The sequence below is a fragment of the Sturnira hondurensis genome, unplaced genomic scaffold (assembly GCF_014824575.4).
Source record: "Sturnira hondurensis isolate 20B ecotype Veracruz unplaced genomic scaffold, ASM1482457v3 Scaffold0006713, whole genome shotgun sequence".
Classification (NCBI taxonomy): Eukaryota; Metazoa; Chordata; class Mammalia; order Chiroptera; family Phyllostomidae; genus Sturnira; species Sturnira hondurensis.
In genome coordinates, this window is record NW_028079344.1 from 3,833,600 (window position 1) to 3,857,140 (window position 23,541).

A 23,541-nucleotide genomic window follows, 5' to 3' on the forward strand; every position below is an offset into this window, starting at 1 on the left:
TTCCAGTTTGATCATGTCCTAAATACAGAAAGCTTGAGTGTTAACTCTCTTGGTGAGAAGCTGTGATAATGTTTACATTGTCACCTGGCATGTTTATTTGAACATTTATCACAAGAATTGTGGGTGAGTTTACCCTTCTGGCTTAATTACCTGAGGCTACATCAACCTGAAAACATTTAAAAGTTAAAAGAGCCTGAGACTTCAGTAACAGCCTGTCGTTATTTTATTACTTAAAAAATTTGTAATCCTTGTATTATCTTTTAATACTGATAATCATAATAAATTTTCCCTATTTGGAAACTTGATAGCATGTAGGGAATAAACTTCACTTGCTGGTTTTACATAACATATATAAATATGAAACATTATATATATTACATATATAAAATATGTAACATTTTATATAGCATATATAAAATCTATGACATTTTATATTACATATGTAAATATTGTAAAATATTAATTCACAATATTTAGGAATATAGTATAGTATTTTATAAATTTTATATTTAGTTGTATTTTTTAAACATAGCTACTCTTTGTGCTAGGCCACCAGAGCAAAGACGAGGGATTCCTCTGTGGAATTATGAGACAGCGGCACTCACGACAGAAAACACGTGTTTCTCTTGAGTGTTGGCTGGGTGCCCACTTTCAATAACTTGTGTTTTGTTTCTCGTACTATAAGTCTTTATAAAATAGAACTTTATATACTGACATGGCATGAAATAAAAGCCATTATTGGAAATTTGTTTCTTAATAAGACTAAAAGCTACATTATTTTTAGTGTGGATACATGTTTTTTAGGTTATATCATTGGGCTGTGAAATCGAAACTACATTCTTTAAATAGTAAAACAAATATGCAATTTAAAATAACTTTGCCTTTTCTTTTTTAAAGCAGCACAAAGAAAAGGTGCTAATTTTTACTCAGTTATCTTTATTTTCTTTTATTGCATGGTACATATAAACACAATTCTTTTAAAGATTTTATTTATTTATTTATCTTTAGAGGGGAAGGAGAGAGGGAGAGAAACATCAATGTATGGTTGCCTTTTGTGCGTCCCCTGCTGGGAGTTGGCCTGCAGGGAACCCGCCTGCAACCCAGGCATGTGCCCTGACTGGGAATCGAACCGCAATCCTCTGGTTCGAAGGCCCGCGCTCAACCCACTGAGCTACACCAGCCAGGGCTTATAAACACAATTCTTGAATGAGGAATCCATTGATTAATTTCAAAATACTCTATTAAAACAATGCCAATGAAATCAATTAAAATGTTAAAAGGCAAGAAAACTTGTAATAATCAGGCAGTACATATGGAAGCATAATAATTCTGTTATAATTTGTTTTAAACAAATTTCATATATACCACTATTATAATAGGAATATTTTTCTCTTAAAAGTAGCATATTAATTGAAACACCACAAATGTAATATTTCATAATACTTTGAGGATTTCCATTTACTAAAGATTTTTTTATATTAATTTTTTTGGAAAATGAGTGAGTTTTTAAAAATAAGCACTGTTCTTTATGTTTATAAACTTATTTGTTGTATACTGTATTATTCTTTCTTAGTGTGAAAGACACCTTTACTTTATTGTCAAATCAGACAATCTTTGTTAAATATGCAGACATTTTTAACTGACACAGTTGATCAGCTAATATTCTTCATTACTTCTGTAAAACATGGTAATTAATATATATTCCATGTTGAACACAGTAGAATTGTATGTCTAGAAGAGTCAACTGTATATGTCCTCAACCCTGTTTATGCTGATTGTACTTGTACTTCAATTAATTTAAAAAAATACCCTATGAGAAAATTCATGAAAGTAAGTAGGGGATAAAACAGCTGTCCTATAAAAACTTAGATGAATCCTTTTGAAAGACTAAAGGTGAGCTGCTATAGGGAAAAAAATAATATTGCACTATGGTAAGCAAGCAAGCTGAAATTTAGAAAAGAATTAGAGGAAACCCTAAACTGTGAAGCTGAGCAAGAGCAAAAAATGGTTGAGTCTTATGCAGGACAGATGAGTGAGGGCTGTAATCAGCAGACCTGTTGTTCTGAGAAAAGACGTTGGCCAAACATTACATTAGAGAGTGATATATACTTATATCACTTACATTCAAAATAAACTATTTCATTTATTTATTTTTCTTTAACTCTTATTTTGAAACTTATTTTCAATTTACCAGAAAACTATTCCTTAAGGTTGAATGAAGCCTTCTACTCTACTAATTATTATTAAATATTCAGTATATATTTGCTTAATAGATTTTATTTCAGTTTGCATAGTGTATGTCTATGTAAAACTTTTCGCCAGCTATTTCAAACAGATATGTATCTTCTGTCCTGTGAAAGTAAGTAGAGAAAGGATTTTGTTTTTCCCTAACACTCTTTAAAAATTTGTGGGGTTAAACTTTGGAGTAGTTCTGCATAAGTAATATGTTTTTAGGTAAAATTTAATGAGTATTTAATTAAACATTAAGTACTTAATTGAAATAAAAACCAAGTTTTTAACTTAATTATGTAAAATTTAATTTTAAAAGCCCACCTACTTGACAGTGTTTGCTGGGGGAACAGGTCAGTGTCAGGTGCATTTGTGTGCCTGTGGTTAGCCATGTTGCAGTTCTACCATTGTAACAATTCCAGGAAAATCCTATTTAGAAATGAAATGGCCTCATGACCCACCTGTTTTATGAAAATGGTCAGCTTTGGTTTTCTTTTGTTTGGATCACTTCTAATCCTGCAAAAATGAAGGACTTTTTGAGGAACCATTTAGAAATAAAGCCAATTTTAGTGGTAGAATACCGAAATGCCTCTTCATTGTTGCAAAGCATTATAAGCACAAATGCTAAATATAAACCATATAGTCTCAAAGGCACTGATTGCTTGAGCTGTCTTCTCTGCCACTATGAAATGCTGCTTATTTAGGCCATCAGACCAATGATAATTTACTATACAGCAGAGGTAATGACCAAACCATGGTGCTGTTCTCTTCTGGATGTATAATACCTGTAGAAATTGAAAGAAAACTCCATCTGGTGAATGTAGAGGAATAGACTGTTTAGCTACTCAGATAATCCTAAGCGAGTAGTGTCTCCTTTATGAATTTGCTAGATCCAGGGTCTGGCCTTAGGTTTGGAGAAGAAGTCAGGTCTTGTGAGTTTACCAGGAATGGGTCTCTCCCAAATAAAGAATCATACTGGTATTCTATTTGCACTGAGAAAATAAGATAGACTTAAAAGAACCTGGTGCCTGCAACCTTTGGCCAGAACAGCTCTTTGTGGTTGGCAAGTTCTTGGAGAACCCATCATAATCACACTATTCTTGATAGGCCTGGAAGCAAGGATGGATTGTGCTGGAAGATTTCAGTGTCTTTTGTAAAAATAAGCCCAGGTTTTAAACTTGGGTTATGTTAACATTAACAGATAGGCATTCTTGTCTCTGCCTATGTCCTCTACATACTGATCAACACTGCAGGCACCAGTCCTATCCTCATAGAGCCTGAAGTCTGGAGACAAGGCTTCTTGGACACATATTGAGGCTCTATAAGAGTATGAAGTGGGGGATATCAGATCAGGTCTGGGATCCTTGAGGATTTAACACCCACTGGAGACCATAAAAAAAGATTGGGGTTACTCACATTGAATGAGGGGCAAAGAGCAGAGCAGGGAGAGATCCCTCTGTGTAGAGGCCCTGAGGTGAGGAGGAGAAGATTGCTGAAGATGGGAGAAGGCCACTGCTAAGACTAAAGTGAGGGAGAGTGGGCAGGGCTGGAGAGGCAAGCCAATGTCTGTTACCCACCTGGATGTCCCTGTGTCCTGCCCTGCCTGCTTGGTACTCCATTTCCTCATTGGCTGCCCATGTGCCCAGCTGAGGGCTGCTGTCCTTTTAATGTCCCTTTTCATTACAGGGGTTCCAAATCAGACATGTCAGTAGCCAGAGTTGTCAGTGACATGGTCTTTGTTTTTAGGTTTGAACTTTCTCTGCGTAGAATTTGGCCATGAGTGAGTGGGATATTGAACCAGAAGGCACGTCTCAGCTGCTATGTCACAGCAGTGAGAACTGCTTCTCTGTTCTGACGATGAAGGTGCCATTGGCATTTTTTCATTCTTCAGCCTCCCTATGGAATCAGGTTTTTTTTTTTTTATGCAAGTAGATTTTAGATGGGCTGCCTTGTTAATCCATAGTAAAATCTTTTTGGTGGAGGGGGAAACATGGCTTTAGTTGCACCTGGGATTCCTGTTAGAATGGCCTCATGCATCCATTGCCTGAGCAGGACACACCTGGGTTCCCATGCGGGCCACGTGCAACTAGGGGCTGGGGCATCACCCTTGTCCTTTGGCCTTGGTGTACATTTCTGGGGTTTGCCTTGAGGCTCTTCATGGATAACAGGGTAACAATAGTGGATCAACATGGTCTTTCTTTTGATGAATTTCTTTTTTTTAAAGATTATTTATTTATTTATTTATCTTTAGAGAGGAAGGGAAGGACAGAAGGAGAGAAACACCAATGTATGGTTGCCTCTCGTGAGTCCCCTGCTGGGAACTGGCCTGCAACCCAGGCATGTGCCCTGACTGGAAATCGAACCGGGATCATGTGGTTCTCAGGCCCGTGCTCAATCCACTGAGCTATACCAACCAGGGCTTGATGAATTTCTTTAAAAGGTTATTTTATCTTTGTCTAGAAGAGACGTCATGTTGTACTGTAAAGTTTTTAACTTGCAGGTGGCATCCTCATTTGTCCCACCTCCCAGTTCTCAGGCTTCCCTTCTCTTAATGGCCGGGTTATGTCCTCCTCGCCTTCATCTTCTCCTTGCCAGTTGTGGTTTCCTCTTGATCTTCTAGTCTCTCTCTTGAAACAGAACTGATCATGTATTGCTTTATTTATAGATGTCACTGGCTTCTTACTGCTCAGAAAATAAAGGTACGTGTCTTTGGCTGGAAGCCTTCCAAAGGTGGTATTTAACATTTATGTTGATTTAAACATACTTATTGTTATATATTAGCACTTCTGCTTATTAACATCAGTTTTCTAATCTGTAAAATGGGAATTTCCAAATTTTTCCAGGCTCATTGTAAAGCTTATACAACATAATGTATTAAAAACAAGTCCCCTGAAATGTTTGGGGGTAAATGTAAATATTCTGCTCTTTTCAAGGCTTTTTTAGTGACACCACCTATCTGTGGTTCTGACTTCATCTGCACTTGTCCCTCACACCCTAGTCACTTTCTCTTCCCAGAGGAGGCTGGAAACTTTAGCTTGTTCGTTTTTCATTACCTGACTTTGTGTTTCATTACATCTACCTCTCAGCCGAGTGCCTTCCTCTGCCCTCCCTGTGCTTAAGTCTTTTCTTTTCCTTTAGGTGGCAGCCCCCAAGTCATCTTCTCTGTCACACCCCAGCAGGACTGACAGCTTCTCCTGTGGTGCGCTAAGAGTGCATGTCTGGTGATTCTAGGCTGGCACTGGCCCCTTCATTATATTGTGGCAGTTATTCACATGTCCTTGGTGGATTGAGAGCCCTTCCAAGTGGCCTTGTGTTTTCTTCATCCTTGCTTTCTCTCAGTTGGGATGTTTTGGGGAGTTCTCTGCATGTTCTTAGGAGTAGTGAGGACATCCTTGAAGGGGAGAATGGCACAAATGGAGGAGAAATAGGCTTCTGTTCATTCTTTACAATGTAATTGCTAGAATTCTTGTGCTTTACTATATCTTGTATCGTGAATACTTTCTGGACCACAGCAAGCTCCCTCTCTTTTTTAATGATCTTTTCTATTTTTTTCTCTAATTTTTTTATTTAATTATTTTTCAAGTACAGTTTTCTGTCTATTATTCCCATCCCATCCTACCCCCCATGCTCCCCTCCCTCCCATTTCCACCCTTCTCAGTTGTTGTCCATGTATCCTTTATATAGGTTCCTCTAAATCCCTCCCCTATGTCCCCTGAAATTCCCTCCCCTCTCCCCTCTGGTCACTGTCAGCCTGTTCTCTATTTCAGTGTCTGTGGTTATATTTTGCTTGCTTGTTTGTTTTGTTGTTTAGCTTCCTGTTAAAGGTGAGATCATATGGTATTTGTCCTTCAACACCTGGCTTATTTCACTCAGCATAATGCTTTCCAGTTCCATCCATGATGTTGCAAAAGGTTAAAAACAATTTATTGTTGTTCAATTATAGTTGTCCCCATTTTTCCTGTATTACTCTCCAATGGAAAACCTTTTTATCTTAAGCAACTTGGTTATGAGACAATACCAAGGATGGATAAAATAAATTTAGGGTACTGTTTTCTTACATATTTACAGAAATACTTTTTAATTCAGAAGTTATTTTAAGATGCACATTGAGGGGGAATAGTTAACCTTAAAGCAGCCAGGCAAAACTTTGATGAAATGTGAATCAGTAGCTCTGGTTGGTGTAGCTCAGTGGATTGGGTGTGCCAGCCTGTGAACTGAAAGGTTGCCAGTTCAGTTCCCAGTCAGGGCACATGCCTTAGGTTGTAGGCCAGGTCCTCAGTTGGCGGATGTGTGAAAGTCAATCAGTTGATGTGTCTCTTGCACATCAGTGCTTCTTTCCCTCTCTTTCTTCCTCCCCTTCCCCTCTGCCTAAAACTAAATAAATAAGATCTTTAAAAAAATGTGAATCAGTAGTTTCCTGTCACATGCAAGAATGATATTGAAAAACAATCTTACAGGGTAAATTTAGATTATTTCTCTGATGTGTCAAAATAAAATCTGGCCTAAAAATTTTGAGTTAGATTTTTTATTTATTTTTATTTTTTTAAAAGAGAGGGAGAGAAACATCAATGTGTGTGCTTGCCTCTCATGCATCCCCTGCTGGGAACTGTCCTGCAACCCAGGCATGTGCCCCGCCTGACTAGGAAGTGACCCTCTGGTTCCCAGGCCCATGCTCAATCCACTGAGTCACACCAGCCAGGGCTTGAGTTAGATTTTTAACCATTTCTCTCACTAATATGCTAGTAGTTCTGGGCTTCTCCCTTACTTTTTGTAAAATCTAGGGTGAGCAGATTATAGGTAAAATGTCAGTACCCTCAGGCAGCATTTCAGATAAAGGTTCATTCTAGATAAGAGATGGATTTTTATGGACTATGAGAGGACCCCTGAAACCCTGAAGATACAGTCTTCTACATGATATTAAAGATTTGATTCCATCTTAATTTTAGCTTAGTAAACACATATGGGGTAGTAAGAAGTGCCTTCGATTTATAAGGCCGCCTCAGATGCCCTGGCCATGCCACTGGCCTTGCTTTTTTGAGTCAGTCTCCTAATAGATTGGAATCTGGCAAATGGTGTAAAAACTCTTGCTTCACTGACTTCAAAGAATGGTTGAGGTGTTCACGTAGATCAGTTGTTCTCAGACTTTAAAGTGCACCAGAATGACTAGGAGAGCTTGTTAAAACACAGGTTGCTGGGCCCCCTTCCCAAACTTAGGGTGATGCCTAATAATTTGCATTTCTAACAGGTTCTCAGGATGTACTGATTTTGCTGGTCTGTGGTTAACCATTGGCATAGATAAGTATGTTGAAATTTTTATAAGCCGATTTTCTATGATATTCTAAGAATAAACGATGGATTTTAAATTCTTTAAATTAGCCCTATACTTCTTTATGAATAGAAGGATAAAAGTGCTTAAACCAAATCATCAACTATGTCTGGAACTAATGATTATGTTGGTTGATGAAATTCATAATAAAAAAAACTTCTTGTTTGTATATTCTGGCCTTTACTGAAACAACATAGAAGTTTCAAATTCCCCCAAGCAATATTTTTTATGTTTTTTGGCTAGAAGACTTAGAAATTAATAAGAAACTCAGCTATCTTAGTTTAAAAATATTAATTTTTGGAATAAAGATTAGCTGCAGTGGGTGACAGTAGTTTACCCATATTTGTGACCTACTAATATGTTCTTAATACTAGAAAGTAGACTCCTTGTATATAGTACCACAGTGTTATAGAGATTAATGATCCAGACTGGGCTGAAACACCTTAGAGCATCCTGTTTATTCATCCACTATTTAAAGCAGAAAAAGTTGAAGGAACATACTGAAAAAAACAACAACGCATGAGTGTTTTCAACAAATGGTCCTGGAGCAAGTGGACAACTACATGCCAGAAAATGAATGTAGACACAAACTTTATAGCTTTTGAAAAATAACTGAAAATAAATCATATGCCTAAAGTAAATTGCAAAACTATAAAAATCCCAGAAGATACCATAGGATAAAATTTAGGTGACCTGTGTCTCTCACTGTCTCACTGCCTTAACCATAGTCTCTCAGTAATATACTGATAGTTCTGGAAATTATAGCAGCATGAGGGTTTGGAGACACTTTTTCAGATACAACACCAAAAACATGATCCATGAAAAAAAATTGATAGGTTGGACTTCATGAAACTTGAAAACTTCTGCAAAAAGTACTCTCAAAAGCAAAAAAATTCTTAAAAGAATGTCAATACAAGCCACAGACTAGGAGGGAATCTTTGCAAAACACATATCCAATGAAGGACTAATATTCAAAGTATACAACGAACTTTTAAAACTCGGTACAAAAACAAACTATCCTATGAAAAATTGGCAAAATATCTTGAGAGATGCCTCAGCATGGAATATATTCAGATGGTAAGTAAGCATATGAAAAGATGTTCGAGCACTGTAATACATAATTAGGGAATGGCAAGTTAAAACAGCATTAGTACGATCATACACCTATCAAAATGGCTAAAATCAAAAACACTGACAGCACTGAAGGCTGTCAAGGGGTATGGAGCAACTGGAATTCTCACATACTGCAGGTAGGAATGCACAGTGGTACAGCCACTGTGGAAGACAGCCTGGCAGTTTTCTACAGAGCAGAGCATATTCTTATCAAATGATTCACCAGTTGTGCTCCTTGGTATGAGCTGAAAACTTATATTCATACAAAACTTGCACATGACTGTTTATAGCAACTTTATTTGTAATTGCCCCAAATTGGAAACAACCAAGGTGATCTGCAATAGGTAAATGGATAAACAAACTGTTATACATCTGTGCTGTGGAATATTATTCAGCAATAAAAAGAAATAAGCTTTTCAGCCACAAAAAGGCATGGAGGAGCCCTAAATACACGTTTCTAGGTAAAAAGAAGACTGTAAAGTCTATGTACTATGTGATTCCAACTAATGACATTCTGAGAAAGGCAAACCTATAGAGACAATGAAAAGATCAATAATGCCTCACACCCTTTGAGACAATTACTATTCAAATTGAAAAAATAATGAAAGTGTTGGTGAGGATGCAGAGAAATTGGAACCCCTGTGCGCTGTTAGTGGGAATTTAAATGATATAGCCATTATGGGAAATAGTATGGTGGTTCCTCAAAAAGCTAAATATAGGATTACCATATAATGCAGCAATCCCACTTCTGGTTACATACTAAAAAGAATTGAAATCAGAGTCTCGGCAGTGTTGCGGCTGCAACACATGTGTCTTCCCATCAGGATTTATGGACTATTCCTACCCCTGGTGAACTTCTTGGGCCAGAGTTTCCTTTGGATTTAAGGATGAAGGTGAGAAGAAATAAAATACAGGTCTCAAGCTTTAGGAAGTTGCTTAAAACTAGTAGAGTCAAACTTGGAAACAAGGTAAAAATAAACAATTTAAACAAGAACATCTCAAGAAGTACTGAAAAGAACAGAAGAAACCAAGGCAAGCTGTAAATGTTGATGTGTCTAAGAAACCCATTCTCCTGGAGGACCCAAAGAAAAATGACCAGGTAAAAGGATTGAGAGGGAAGAGGAGGAAGAAAAGGAAGCTCTTCCTTTAGTTATGATGGATGAAGATGACTTACACTTAGTGAAGGATTTGGGACAAAGAGCATCTTTTCTAAGGAGAGATCTTTCTTCTAGTGAGCCTGTTCATGTCAAAAAATGAAAGCATGAGCATATTATAGATCAATACGAAAAATACCAAGATCTCTGCAAACTGCACGAGAAGGAATTTATTGACTTGCTTTCTATCAATGATAGAAGTGCTGTAATCCCACAGACCAGGGAAAAGCCAGTTACTGACACTAGCCAAGAAGAAAAGGATCCAAAAAGAGATGGAACCCGAGGAAGAGAATAGTGAGGATCCTGTTCGAGAGCACACCATAGAACATTTAATTGAGAGAAAAAAGAAACTGTAGGAGAAGAAACTTCATATTGCTGGCTTGGTGTGTGCCATTTTATCAGATCCAGAAAGTAATGTTATAAAATGGAAAGAATTACATTTAATGCTGATGGAACAGGATCCTTTTGTGACTGTTACTGTTTGAAAGCTAGTGATAGTTTCTCGGATGGAATTATTTAAAGATACTACACCTGCGTATAAAATCCAACCCCTAACAGAAGCAGAAAAATCTACCAAATTTTGCAAAGAAACCTAAAAGTTAAGAGAATTAGAAGAAGGCCTTTTTAGCCAATATAAACTTTATTTGGAAATTTTGGAGCAAATGGTTAAAGACTGGAAGCAAGGGAAGCTTAAAAACATCATGCAGTTTCCTTAAAAGCACACAAAGTGTTGGCCGAAGTGGCTGTGAAGAGCCTGTGTGAGCCGTTGGTGGCACTACCTCATTTCAGCTTTCACAACATCGTTGTACCGATTGTCCCTCTCATGAATGACATGTCAAAATTGGTATCTGACATGTGCTGTGAGGCAGTAAAGGGACTTTTTAAACAAGATAAATTAGAAATATTTGAAGGAAATATTCATTCCTTGAAATAATTGATTTCTGATTTTTTGAAGGGCAGAAATTATGAAATTAACATTAGGCCAGAGATGTTAAAAACATTTGTGTGCCTAAAAATCAAGGGAATAGAAATGAAAAAGACAGGACATTAATAAACTAAAAAAGTTCACTAAAAAACATGAAAAGGCTTTTTTTTCCAGGAAAAGAGAAAGTGTCAAGAATTCAGAGAATGTGGAAAAAGCAGAAGAGAAACTAGAGAGCTTCGGGAGGTAGAAGCTGCAGAAAGTACTGAGAAAAAAAATTGCACATGGAGGCTTCAGATATTGTTTTTGTGATCTACTTCAGAATATTAAAAAAGACTCAGAGGTCATCTCTCCTGCCAGCAGTTCTGGAAGGTCTTGTCAAGTTTGCTCACCTTATAAATGTGGAGTTTTTTGATGATTTATTAGTAGTTCTACATAACCTCATTGACTCTGGTAACCTAAGCTATCAAGAAAGTCATCATTGTGTGCAGATTGCTTTTCATATTCTTTCTGAGCAGCATGATGTTCTGAATATTGATCCAATGAAATTCTGTACACATGTTACAAAACACTTGCAGATGCTACCAATGTAGGGGATTGAGATTGTGCTCCAATGCCTTGATGTCGTGCTAAGTGCAGAAAGCACGTTTCTCAGCAGTGAGCACTTGCCTTCATCAAGAGCCCCTTTACCCTTGTTCTTCATGTTCTTCCAAATTCAAGCATTGGCATTTTAGCAACTAATAGAATGTTAATGCATTCTTTCCCCAAGACAGATCTGTTGCTTGACAAAGAATCTCAGGGAAGTAGGGTTTTCCTTCCTGAGCTGGAAGAACCTAAGTACTGTAATACTCAGAACACTGCTGTTTGGGAACTGCGTGCAGTACTGTGACATTTGCATCCCATAGTGCAGAGATTTGCAGCTCACCTTTTGGAAGGCTCTGAAGCACTCAAACCAGAGTTGAGCTGAAGGTCTACTATAAAACTTTTTGAGGTTTCTAGCATTGCAGCAATGACATTCAATCCTCCTGTTTAAACCTCAAGCCCTGCCCCCACCAAAAGATAAAGTTAAAGTTTTGCAAGGGGATTCCTTTTTTAAAAATATTTTATTTATTTATTTTTAGAAAGAGGCGAAGGGAACAAGAAAGAGAAGGAGAAAAATATCAGTGTGTGGTTGCCTCTCGAATGCCCCCTCCTGGGGACCTGGCCTGCCACCCAGGCATGCACCCTGACTGGGAATTGAACTGGCAGCCCTTTGGTTCGTCACCCATACTCAATCCACTGAGCTACACCAGCCAGGGCAGAGATTCATTTTTGAAATGAAGATTTAAATCAAGTAAACAGAAGACTGCAATGAAGTTGTTGCTCATTTACCTTTCGATTTCACCAGACACTTTAAACCATCACTGCAGAAGTAGAAGAAGGAAGAGCCAGTGGACTTTCCTGTACATTAATGTATTTGTGTAGATGCACATAAAGATAATGTTTCACTTACAACCTTCTCTTTTTATAGGAGGGAAACTTCTTGAGAAAATTAACAGAGGAGGAATTACCCTTTGCATGGTACAGGATTGTGTCCTAATTCTGAAAATGTTCTTTCCTTCAGAAAGGGTAATCAAAAGCCTTTGCCTCCCCTTATATTTCTTTTTTAATGATGTTAGCTTTTAAAGATTTAATATACCTTATTTTTTGGATTATAAGACGTACCCCACAAATTTGGGAGAAAAATGGGGGTATGTCCGAGAGTAGCTTACCTTGCTTGCTTTGGAGGGCCAGTGGTGGAGCAGGGTCACAGGTTATTAAATATTTTACCACATTTTTTGCTTTAATTTTTTGCTGGTTTTCCTCTAAAACCTTAGGTGTGTCTTATGGTCTGGTGCATCTTATAGTCCTAAAAATATAGTACAATTTAAGTAATTTAGCCTTTGGAAAAAAAGAATGAGTGTTCATTATGGCTACTTTCAAAGAAAGTTTGTGATTCTAGTCTCTCAGAAGCTCTTCACATTTTCTGACATGCTCTGGAGGGTGATGAGGGAAGAATAACTCCAGGGTAGAAGAAAACCAGCCCCAGATCATACTATTCTGTTTTAAGGGTGGAGGGTACCCAGGGAAGGTCTTTTTTTCCCCCTGCACATGTAGAATGCCACACCAATGGCATATTTCACGGATCTAGAACAAATATTTCAAACATTTATATGGAATGGTAAAAGACCTCAAATAGCCTCAGCAATCTTGAAAAAGAAGAACAAAGTAGGAGGGATCATAATGCACCATATCAAACTATGCTGCAAGGCCATTATAATCAAAACAGTCTCATGCTGGCATAAGAATTGACACATAGATCAGTGGAATGGAATAGAGAGGCCAGAAATAAATCCAAGTCTCTATGGTCAATTAATACTTGATAAAGGGGGCATGAGCATACAATGGAGTAAAGATAGCTTCTTCAATAAGTAGTGTTGGGAGAACTGGGCTGGTGCATGTAAGAAAATAAAACTTGACCACCAACTTACACCATATACCAGAATGAACTGGATAAAATAATTAAGTTGTGACACCATAAAAAGTCCTAGAGGAAAACATAGGAAGGAAAACTTCAGATGTACCATGCAGCAATATTTTTGCTGGTGTATCTCCTAGGTCAAGGGAAGTACAAGAAAGAATAAACAAATTGGGCTACATCAAACTAAAAAGCTTCTTGCACGGCTAAACAAATGATCATCAAAATGAAAAGGGAACCAACTCTATGGGAGAATATATTTGCCAATAATACATTGGACACAGGTTAGATCTCCAAAATATATTAAGAAGTCATACGACTCAACACCAGGAAGACAAACAATCCAATTAAAAAATGGGAAAAAGATCTGAATAGACACTTCTCCAGGGAGGACATACAGATGGCCCATAGATGTATGAAAAGTTGCTCAACATTACTAGCCACCAGAGAGATGCAAATTAAAACCATAATGAGATATCACCTCATATGTGCCAGAATGGCTATCATTAATAAATCAACAAACAACAGTGCTGTTGAGGATGTGGAGAAAAGAGAACCTAGTGCATTGTTGGTGGGAATTCAGACCAGTGCAACCACTGTAGAAAACAGTGTAAAATTTCCTTAAAAAAATAAAAATAGGACTGCCTTTTGACCCAGAGATTCTGCTGCTTGGACTGTACCCTGAGAATCCCAAATCCCAAATTCAAAAGAACTTATGCACCTCTATTTTCATAGCAGCACTATTTACAATAGCCAAGTGCTAGAAACGGCCTAAGTGCCCATCAGTAAATGAGTGGATCAGAAAACTTTGGTACTTTTACACGGTGGAATACTACACAGCAGAAAGAAGGAAGGAACTCCTGCTTTTTGTGACAACATGGATAGAACTGGAGAATATTATGCTAAGTGAAATAAGCCAGGTGGTAAAAAACAAATACCACATGATCTCACCTACAAGAGGAATCTAATTAACAAAATAAACTAACCAACAAAATAGAACTACAGGCATGGAAACATGGAACAGACTGAAATTGACCAGAGGGGAGAGGAAAGGGGGGGATAATGGTAGAAAGAGAGGGGAGGGACTAGGCAAAGAATGTGTGTGAATGACCCACAGACATGGATAACAGTGTGGGGATTGACTGTGGGGATGGGGTGGGGGGTGTGGTGGGTGGAGGAGGACAAAGAGGGGAGATTGGAACAGCTCTAATAGAATAACAATAAAATGATTTAATAAAAGAAAAAAATCAGGGTCTCAAAGAGATATTTGTTTCCCATTTTATAGCAATAATATTTATAATAGATGAATGGATAAATAAAATATAGTATGTGTATATGTATATGTGTGCATACATGTGTGTGTATAGAAGGAAATTCTGACATGTGCTACAATGTGAATGAACCTTGAAAACATTGTGCTAATAAGCCAGATGCAAAAAAATAAATTCTATGTGATACCACTTGTATGAGGTACCCACAGTAGTCAGTTTCACTGAGACACAAAATGGTGGTTGCCAGGGGCTGTGGGGAGGATGGGAGGAATGGGGAGTTAGTGTTCAATGGTTCTAGAGTTTCAGTTTTGAAAGATGAAACAAATTCAGGAGATTAGTTGCATAACAGTGTGAATGTACTTAACACTACAAAACTGTACACTTAAAATGGTTATGTTATGTATATTTGACCACAATTTAAAGAAAGAGAAAAAAAGGTCAGTGGTTGCTAGGGGTTGTGGTGAGGGATGAATAGATGGAGTTCCATAGATATTCAGGGCACTGGGGCTGCCCAAGGGAGAATCCATGGCATCACCAGTAGAACTGTACAACAGTACAGTTGACAAAACCGGTAGAACTGTGCAACACAAAGCTGAACCTCATTGTAAACTATAGACTTAGTTAATAATAAGGTATTGGTGCTAGTTTATCCCTTGTAACAAATGTGCTGTACCAATGCAAGATGTTGATAATAAGGGAACCTGAGTTTGGAGAAAGGGAGAGGAAGTCAGTGGGAACTGTCAACTTTCTGCTCAGTTTTTCTATAGACATAAACCTGCACTAAGAAAATGAAGTCTGTTAGTTAAAACAAACAAACACTGACGAAACATAAGGGGCTAAAGAACTCAGTATTTCAACTGCGATGGAAATAGTATCACTAATATCAACTACCTGGGGTAATTGAATTATTAATACTTAATAAATATTCTCTCTTCCCCTTCCCACCTTCTCCACCACTACATACATCCCTGTTAAAGAATTCAGCGTCACACTGGAAAGAGGACAAAGGCCCTGTTTTTAGCTGAAGTGTTAAACAGGGACATATATTGATGAACATATATTGGTGACTCTGCATTAATAATGTTTTTGGAGGTAGGTTTGTTTGGGGGGCTCTGTCTCTTCTGGCCTTTTTTTTCCAGGAGTGATTGGTGGCACTTCTGTAGTTCTTCCAGAGAACTAGGAATGTTTCTGTATTCATGGAGGGTATTTGTTTGTGCTAATAGTTTTCTCTGAAACCTTAAAACTCATCCTCCTGAGGGGTAGTCAGCTTACAGTAGCAACAAATTTATCTTGCTGCGCATTTTGAGCTTCTTTTCATTGGCTTTTCCCACCTTTCACTATTCTAAGGTGGGTGTGGACTACATGAAGCAGAGACAACTCAATTTTTCTTCCACTTCCCTTGGGAATCCCTCCACTTCTTGTTATCCACCTATTTTCAGATAAGGGGTGAGTCTTTTCGCTAAAATTTGGATTCTTAATTGAACAAACGATTGAGAGGAGATAGCTATGTCCCTATCTATCTACGTGTCCTTTAAAAGTACTTGTCCTTTAGAAGCTGCTTAAAATCATCATACTTCCCCTCTGATTTTAGCATTTGCCAAATGGTGAGCAGGGTGTGGAGGCCAGGAGTCCTGTGTGCTGCTATTTCTGGATCTCCTGGTGACAGCAGCCAGATCACAGTGAAGCCCATAAACTGACAGTTTAGGGCAGGCTTGCTATTGCCGCAGGCACTCAGGGACTGCGGGCCTCTCCCTCCTCCTGACTTAGGACGTTCATTCCTCCTGAGGTAGCGTGTCCTTTCTGGTGATGGATTGAGGGAGACAAGCAGCACATGGGCAGACAAACTCCCTGTCCAGGCATTTGGTGCCATTTAACAGTTTCCTTGCGCTCTTGACATTTTCATTTCCCTCCTTCACCTCGCTCATCACTAACTGTTTGCATCTTTTTTTCTCTACACCACAGTAATACAAAATGACAGACTACACATATGAGCTCCATTATTCATTTCATATGCTCTATTCTAGTCAGATTACACAGTGGGTTTTACACATGCTGAGCCAGGAGAGGGGCGTTAGGATTTTAATTGTGCACAGGCCTTGTGCAGGCATTGTTCAAGGTGGACTGAGATTTTCATGGAGTTGCTGCTCAAAAGCAGTGGCAAAATGAAATGTATTTCAGGCATGATTAAAGAGGCTTGCCCTGCGTATCAGGAAGCCTTGTTCCAAGGAAAGAACAATGAAGATTTTTAGTCCCTTTGGGAAGGGTACCCTGACGTTTGCTGTTCATTGTCAAATGCTGTTTTGGGCTGTGAGACGACTCAAATGAGGCCACACAGATTTTGCCTCTTTATCTCCAGAACCATCTGTAGGAGTCCTAAGAATCTATTTAAAATCTTGAGACCCCCTTAAAAATGTAGCTTGCTTTCATGAGACAAAGTGGAGCAAAAGTAGGTTTACAGTCGTATGTCAAACAGTTTATTCTGGTATTATTTCCATATGAACAACTGTAAACCTACTCTTTCCCCACCCTGTATATTTACTTAACAAACCAAGTGCAGAGGGTAGCAGAATGCTCAGTGATTGATACAGGTACTTTTTATTGATTTCACCTTCAGACTGAGTTTGAATCAGCTGGCTTCTTTACTTTCTGTTTCCACATTTGTGATCTCCAGGTACATTAGGAATTGCATACTTAGGCTGTTTAATCTATTTGGAATGCTTGCTTTCTGCTCCTTATAAAGCGTTTTTGTTGATAGGATAGGATTTGAGACATGAAGCCCTGACATGGCTTACAGAGAAAGGGCTCTGCACAATGTCTTACTTACATAGTAGGTGCTCAGTTTATTATTCGGTTGATTCAGTGAACAGCCGAGGGCAGAATTGCTGTTTATGTCATATGAAGTTTTCCTGTTAAATAGACTGAATAGTGAATATTAGCAGACACTGAATCTTCTTTCTCTATTGGCTGCCCTGCTTTGGCTTCTAGGAGTGCTTTTGTGTGGGCCTCCTCTCTGGCCTCATCTCCTTCCCTCTCCTCATTCTCTATGCTTCAGTCACACTGATGACATTTCCAATTTTGTTTCTGCCTCAGGGTCTTTGCACTTCCTATCCATCTGCTTTACTTTTTTCAGCAGAATCTACTCCATTTTACTAAACTTTTGGTTTGTTTGTTTGCCTCCTGCCAGAATGTAAGTCTATAAATTCATGAACCTTTTTGATGTGTATTCTCTCCTCTGCCTTCACTTCTATATTCCCAGTGTCTACAACAATGCATGGAACTTAGGGAACTTAATAAACATTTATTGAATAAGGGAATATATGGTGGCCGTCCCTAGCACCTTATCCACAGCATAACCTTCTCCATATTCTTTTTCTGCACAAGCCCTTCACTACAATCTGATGTTATCTTATTCCTTTATTTGTTTCCTTAATTATCATCCGTGTCCTTTCTCCAAGTGAAAAGAAAGCTCCGAGTGAGGAGAGGTCTTATTTACCTTACTTAGCTGACGTTCTAGAACCTACAGCAATGCTTGGCAGGTAGCTGCTCAGGAAACAGCAGGATTGTACAGGGACAAGCAGAATTCTTAAGCACAACACTTAGATCAGCTTCCCTAAACACCCAGAGATCTGTCCTCACCAGGGACAGGACTTGAGGAGAGTCTCAGTTCTGTGCTCCCCTCCAGAAGTGCCCACTGGTTTTCTGAGCTTACCACTAGACACACTTTGTAACGTGCTCCTGCCGGCTTCCTGGCAGGAGAGTTCGCTGGATAGCAGGAGGATGGCGTCCAGGAGAATGAGAGTCTTTGCACAGGGCAGAGCGATGGACAGGCGAAGTGAAAGATCTCTTTAAGAAAGCATTGATGCTTGACAACAAGATTTTATTTTTAAAAAGTGATTTTTCTTTTCATGAGAAATGGCATTTAGCATCCATCTTCATTTAGTTTTCTGACACTCAGAATATTCATAATGCCAGCTAATGCAGCGCCGATGTGGCTCTCAGAAGCTCCTGTTACAGATGTGGTTCAGTTTCTGAATTCCACGAAGAGTAAAGAAGATCCGAGGTTGGCAGTTGGTTCTGTCTCTCCCGTCAGCTGCATCTGTGTGCCATTTACACTGCTCATGTGGGATTCTCGCCAGTGAGTTTGCTGCTGTAAAGATCTTGGCCCTGAGTTCTTGGTGGCGAAAAATTGGGGAGTCTTTGGGAAGGTAGTGACAATGAATGTGCCAAGAAATGAAGAAATCTGTCTCTAGCCAGTCTCCAGGCTAGTAAGTGGAAACGTGGTCCACACTTGGTCAGGAGAATATCTTTCACCCAACCATTCATAATGATGGAGTCATAGATAAAAACACGCTGGGTGGTTCAGAAGGGTCCAGTGATGCTGCAGAAAGGTGAGCATGTTTCTGCTACAGAATTGCAGCTCCTACTGCATGGGAAACCAGGTACACTGCCAGCATGTGGTACTCCTAGTAGACTCCTGGTTTATACCTTCTTTGTCTTAAGTGGGTAAGTACTGAGTGACATCTGAAGTATCATGGAAAGAGCCCGAATAGTCATCTTTGCTAACACGGATGGTTTTCTTTGAAAGTGGCAGGATAGTTTGCCAACCACATGCATATATATAATCTTCTAAAATAGTAATGCTAAGGGCCGTGTCTTGTTCATATTTGCATCTCTTTTAATGACCTGGAATATGTCTTTGCATCCAGTAGATACTATGTCCATCTTTGAAAAATAAGTGCATTATGCCCTCTGCTTCTCGCAGCAAGCCTATGTGGTGAGCATGGTGGTCACAGGCCATGACCTTGTTTTCTGAGGGGTAATTGGCTGGCCAGGGTGGGGAGGGCAGTCCTGCCTGGTGCTGTCTTTCCAGAATGACCAGACCACTAATGGCTGTGGGGGAAAACCCCACCCTTCCAGAACACACCGGCTGCCAGCAGGTTTACACTGCGTACTCTCCAACTATTTAACCCTCGGTATTTTATTATTATTATTTAAATTTTTATTGTATTTTAGAAAGAGGGGAAGGGAAAAGGAAAGAGAGGGGGAGAAATATTGACTGATTGCTTTCTGTAAGCACCCCGATGGGGACCCAGCTTAGAGCCTGCAACCCACGCAGGTACTCTGGCCTGGAAACAGATGTGTGACCTTTCGGTTTGCAGCGCGATGCGCAGCCAACTGAGCCACTCCAACCAGGGCTACCCCTCAGTATTTTAAACTAGTAAATTTTCCTATACTGGTGACTCCTTATTGGTAGCCCCAATTAAAGATAACATTTCATTAGAATGGGACCTTTCAGTTCATTGAGTCAATATTTATTGGGCAACTATTGTATGTGAGATACTATTCTAGGTGCTGGGGATACAGAAATGAGCAAAACACCCTTAAAATCACTGTCTTCACAGGTCATGCGTGTGCTCTTATGTGGGTATATGGTGAGGGGAGGAGTCAAAAGGTAAACAGCTAAGTGTGTTAGTTATCTTTTGCTGAACAGCTAGCCACCTCCAAACTGAGCAAATGAAAAGCATAGTAACTATTGCTTTTACTCAGGAATCTGCAGTTAGGACAGGGCTCAGTGGGGGAAGGCTCATCTTGGTTTCATGTGGCATCAGCTGGGGTAATTCATGTGAAGGCTGGAGCAGGCCCAATGCACAGTGAAAGTAAGAGGCCTCTTGTTTGACAAGTAGGAAAAGTGCTGTTGAAGGTATTAAAATACAGGACATTTCCCTTCATTCTACAGTCTCTTTCTCAATATGTCATGTGTCTTTATTCACTTTGTATGGACAGGTTCCCTTGGACTTGGGGATATTTACTGGGCAATGCAGATCATCACTGGCACCTGGGGTCCTGCCTTGCAACTCTGCACAAGTAGCCCACCAGCAGTCAGCCCCAAGACAGACACTCTGTGCCCTGGGCAGGGGTGCTCTTGGGCCTGCCACCCTGACCTGCAGTGGACCTGAAACTCTCAAGGGAGGGCAACCTTCATGATGGATGTGCTTGGCACCTGGATTTGGGGTAGATGAGGGCTTGCCCACATGGAGTCCCTTGAGCCACTGCAGCCAGCTCAGGATGGGGAAAGCCACACTGTACCCTAAACATCACAGGATTCCCTCCCTGTGTTTGCACCAAGGCTCCTGCCTGGGACAGAGGAGGCAGTGGTCACTGAGTGAGGGTGGGTAGGGAAGCTAGGCACTGGAGATGTGGGACCATACAGGAACCAAGGCTCCAAGTGCCTGGTGCCTGATCCATTGTCTCATCAGGCTTCAGGTACAGAATACAACTTCAAAGGTAAAATTGTTAGGAATTTCAAGACTTTGACCACAGCTCTAAACCCCAAATTAAGCTTTTGTGAGCACAGGGCCTTATGTGGCCACCCTGGCCCCACATATGTGGCCACCCTGGCCCCACATATGTGGCCCTGTGCTTGAGGAGGTGCTTCTAGGTGACTCACTCCTGTTGTAAGCAGGTTGATGCTGGCTCTGGGTTGGGAGCTCAGTTTAGGCTAAGATGGGTGGAGAGAGAATTGGTTTTCCTCTCTATGGGCCTCTTCACGTGGCCTGGCTTTCCTTGTAGCATAGAGGCTTGATTCTAAGAAGGAGTATCCCTAGAAGGGCATGCAGAAGCTGCGTTGCATTTCATGCTCTAGCTTTGGGAATTGCATGGAGTCACTTCCACCATACTACATTAATGGAGGCAATCACAAAGGCCCAGGTTCAAGGGGAGGGCATATAGACTCCCGTTTTGTTTTGGGAGTGGCAAGTTTCTAGAGGAACATATGGGTCTGGACGTATTGCTGGAGCTTTATTTTTAGAAAACATAATCTGCTACTATAAGTTAGTATAGAGATGGGGACAAGTGCTATGGAAAAAAAGCAGAGAGAGGCAGAAAAGGAACATGAGTGAAGATGAGATGGTTTCAGATGTGAAATACTGTGGTCAGGTCATGCCTCCTGACATTTGATGAAAGTTAGAAAGGGGACCATGCAGATAGTTGGGGAAGCAGTGTTCCAGGCAGAAGAGTGAGCCTGTCTAGAGTGAGTGGTGAAAGCAGAGCTGCAGAAGCAAGTGAGAGTGAGGGAGAGTCATGGGAGAAGGGTTCAGAAAAGGAACAGGGCTCAAGTTTAGTAGGGTGCTGGAAGGCTTTACGTGACTGTGGGAAGCCGCTGGAAGTTTTTGTGCCATAGTGTCAAATGGTCTGACTCACTTTTTTAAAAGATCACTCTAACTGCATTTTGTGGACCAGACTGTACCAGGACAAGGTGGAAGGAAGCAAGGTGACTGACCCATTGGGAAGTTACTGAAATATTCAGTGTAAGAATTTTAGTTGGCTTGGACCTGGTGGTAGGTGATGCGGACCAATCAGTCTCTGGATATATTTTTTAAAGATAGAGTGAGCAGGATTTGGTGAAAGGCTACATTTGAGTTGGGAGAGGACAGGTCAAGACTGACCATAAAGTTTTTGACCTGAGCAATTGGATTGATGATGTTGCCATTAATAGAGAAGTTGAAGATTGTGGGAGGAACAGGTTTGGGACATGGGGTGTGATGAGGAATTTCAAGCTTGTCTTGGGTATTCTAAGTTTGAGGTGACAAAGACATCTGAATCAGGATGTTAGGGTTGAAATTGGATATGTAGGCTGGTGGCTGCAGAAGAGGTCTAGCTCAGAGATAAAAATTTTGAAGTTGTCACCAAGACATTAATAAGAGTGAATATATTTACCAGTAGGAATCCCTGCATGTATAATTTGCCATCAAAGGTGAGTGTTCCTTTTACATTTAGATGGACGATTAAGTAGGTGTTATTATCACATTTTCTCAGCCTCTGTCAGTCAGACAACCAATTTTCCTTCTAAGGAGTGGAAGTTCATGTATTGCTTTGTAGAAATCTCAGGCACAATCTGTTTTTGAGATACTGTATAGTTTATGGTTTATTTTTAGCTTATCTGTATTTTTCATGATTCTGAATCTGTTCAGATTTTCATGTAAGTGGATGCTTTATGTGTGTTTTGTTTATTAACTTGCACATTTGTCCAGGCATTTCATAGTAGAACTCCACTCCAGTTTCGATAGTGTTTCAAAATTGGGAGACCAAATTATGCCTATACTGTCTTCCAGTGATCTGCTGCTTTTTGAAGGTGTCATGATTCAAAAGAGCACTTAAATTAGGATATTTGGAGCTATTTCCTCAAATCAATATGCTTACCCTACAAATGCTCAAATCAGAATTTATAGAACAGATGCATTTAAATTTGTTAATATTTATGACTCATAGGTGGCAAATATTCTGTTAGATTTAAACAATGAGATATATTGATGTATGGCAAAATGACAGGGTGTGTTTAGATCTTAGGAGAAAGACATGCCACAAAATATTTTAAAGACATATTATTAAAATACCATTTTATGAAATAATGTTTTAATTAAGAGAAAACAAGAGGTAAAGCTATTAATGAAAGTTTTGGTAAAAAAACCATTTATTCCTGGGTTTAACATTTCTTTCCTTCCCTTCTACTCTTTTCCCCTTAACCTCCTGTATATATGCTTTATCTCCCTTTTTATTCCCGTCTTCCCTTCCCTTCCCTTCTCTTCCCTTCCTTCCCCAGAGCAAAGACCTGGATTCTTGTTTGTAGGGGTAAATTGAAAAGCAGATGGAAAGGAAAACCCAAGCTAAATCAGTAGTAACACTCACATCTGTGTTAGTCTTGCCTTTTACCATAATTGAACCTGAAGAGAGCTGAGTTACCAGGGTGCTTTGGCTAGGATAGACACTGGGCAGCCTTATGCTTTGGTTATCAGTTCTTTTTTAGTTTAATGAAGGGAAGGGCTCCAGTGACCAGAGGATCTTCACAACATTTTGTGCCAATACTCAGGCTATCATACAGATCTAATTCCACTTCCTGTAGTGGAAGTCAAGGGGCCAAGTCTTCTGAAACCCACTAGGTCTTTTAGTCCTGGTCTCACCATGTCTCAGTCCCATTTCTCAGGAACACAGCCTTCAGATGAGGACCCTAGTGTTTTTGGCGCAGAATGCTT

General features: G+C 39.6%; 1 protein-coding gene and 1 pseudogene across 9 annotated transcripts in view; both read left to right on the forward strand.

Moving 5' to 3' along the window:
• The window catches only part of PTPRM (protein tyrosine phosphatase receptor type M), an 827,815-nt gene that overhangs the window by 86,757 nt on the left and 717,517 nt on the right, over positions 1-23,541 (forward strand). The window lies entirely within an intron of this gene.
• On the forward strand, positions 9,511-12,378 carry LOC118989979 (nucleolar complex protein 3 homolog; annotated as a pseudogene).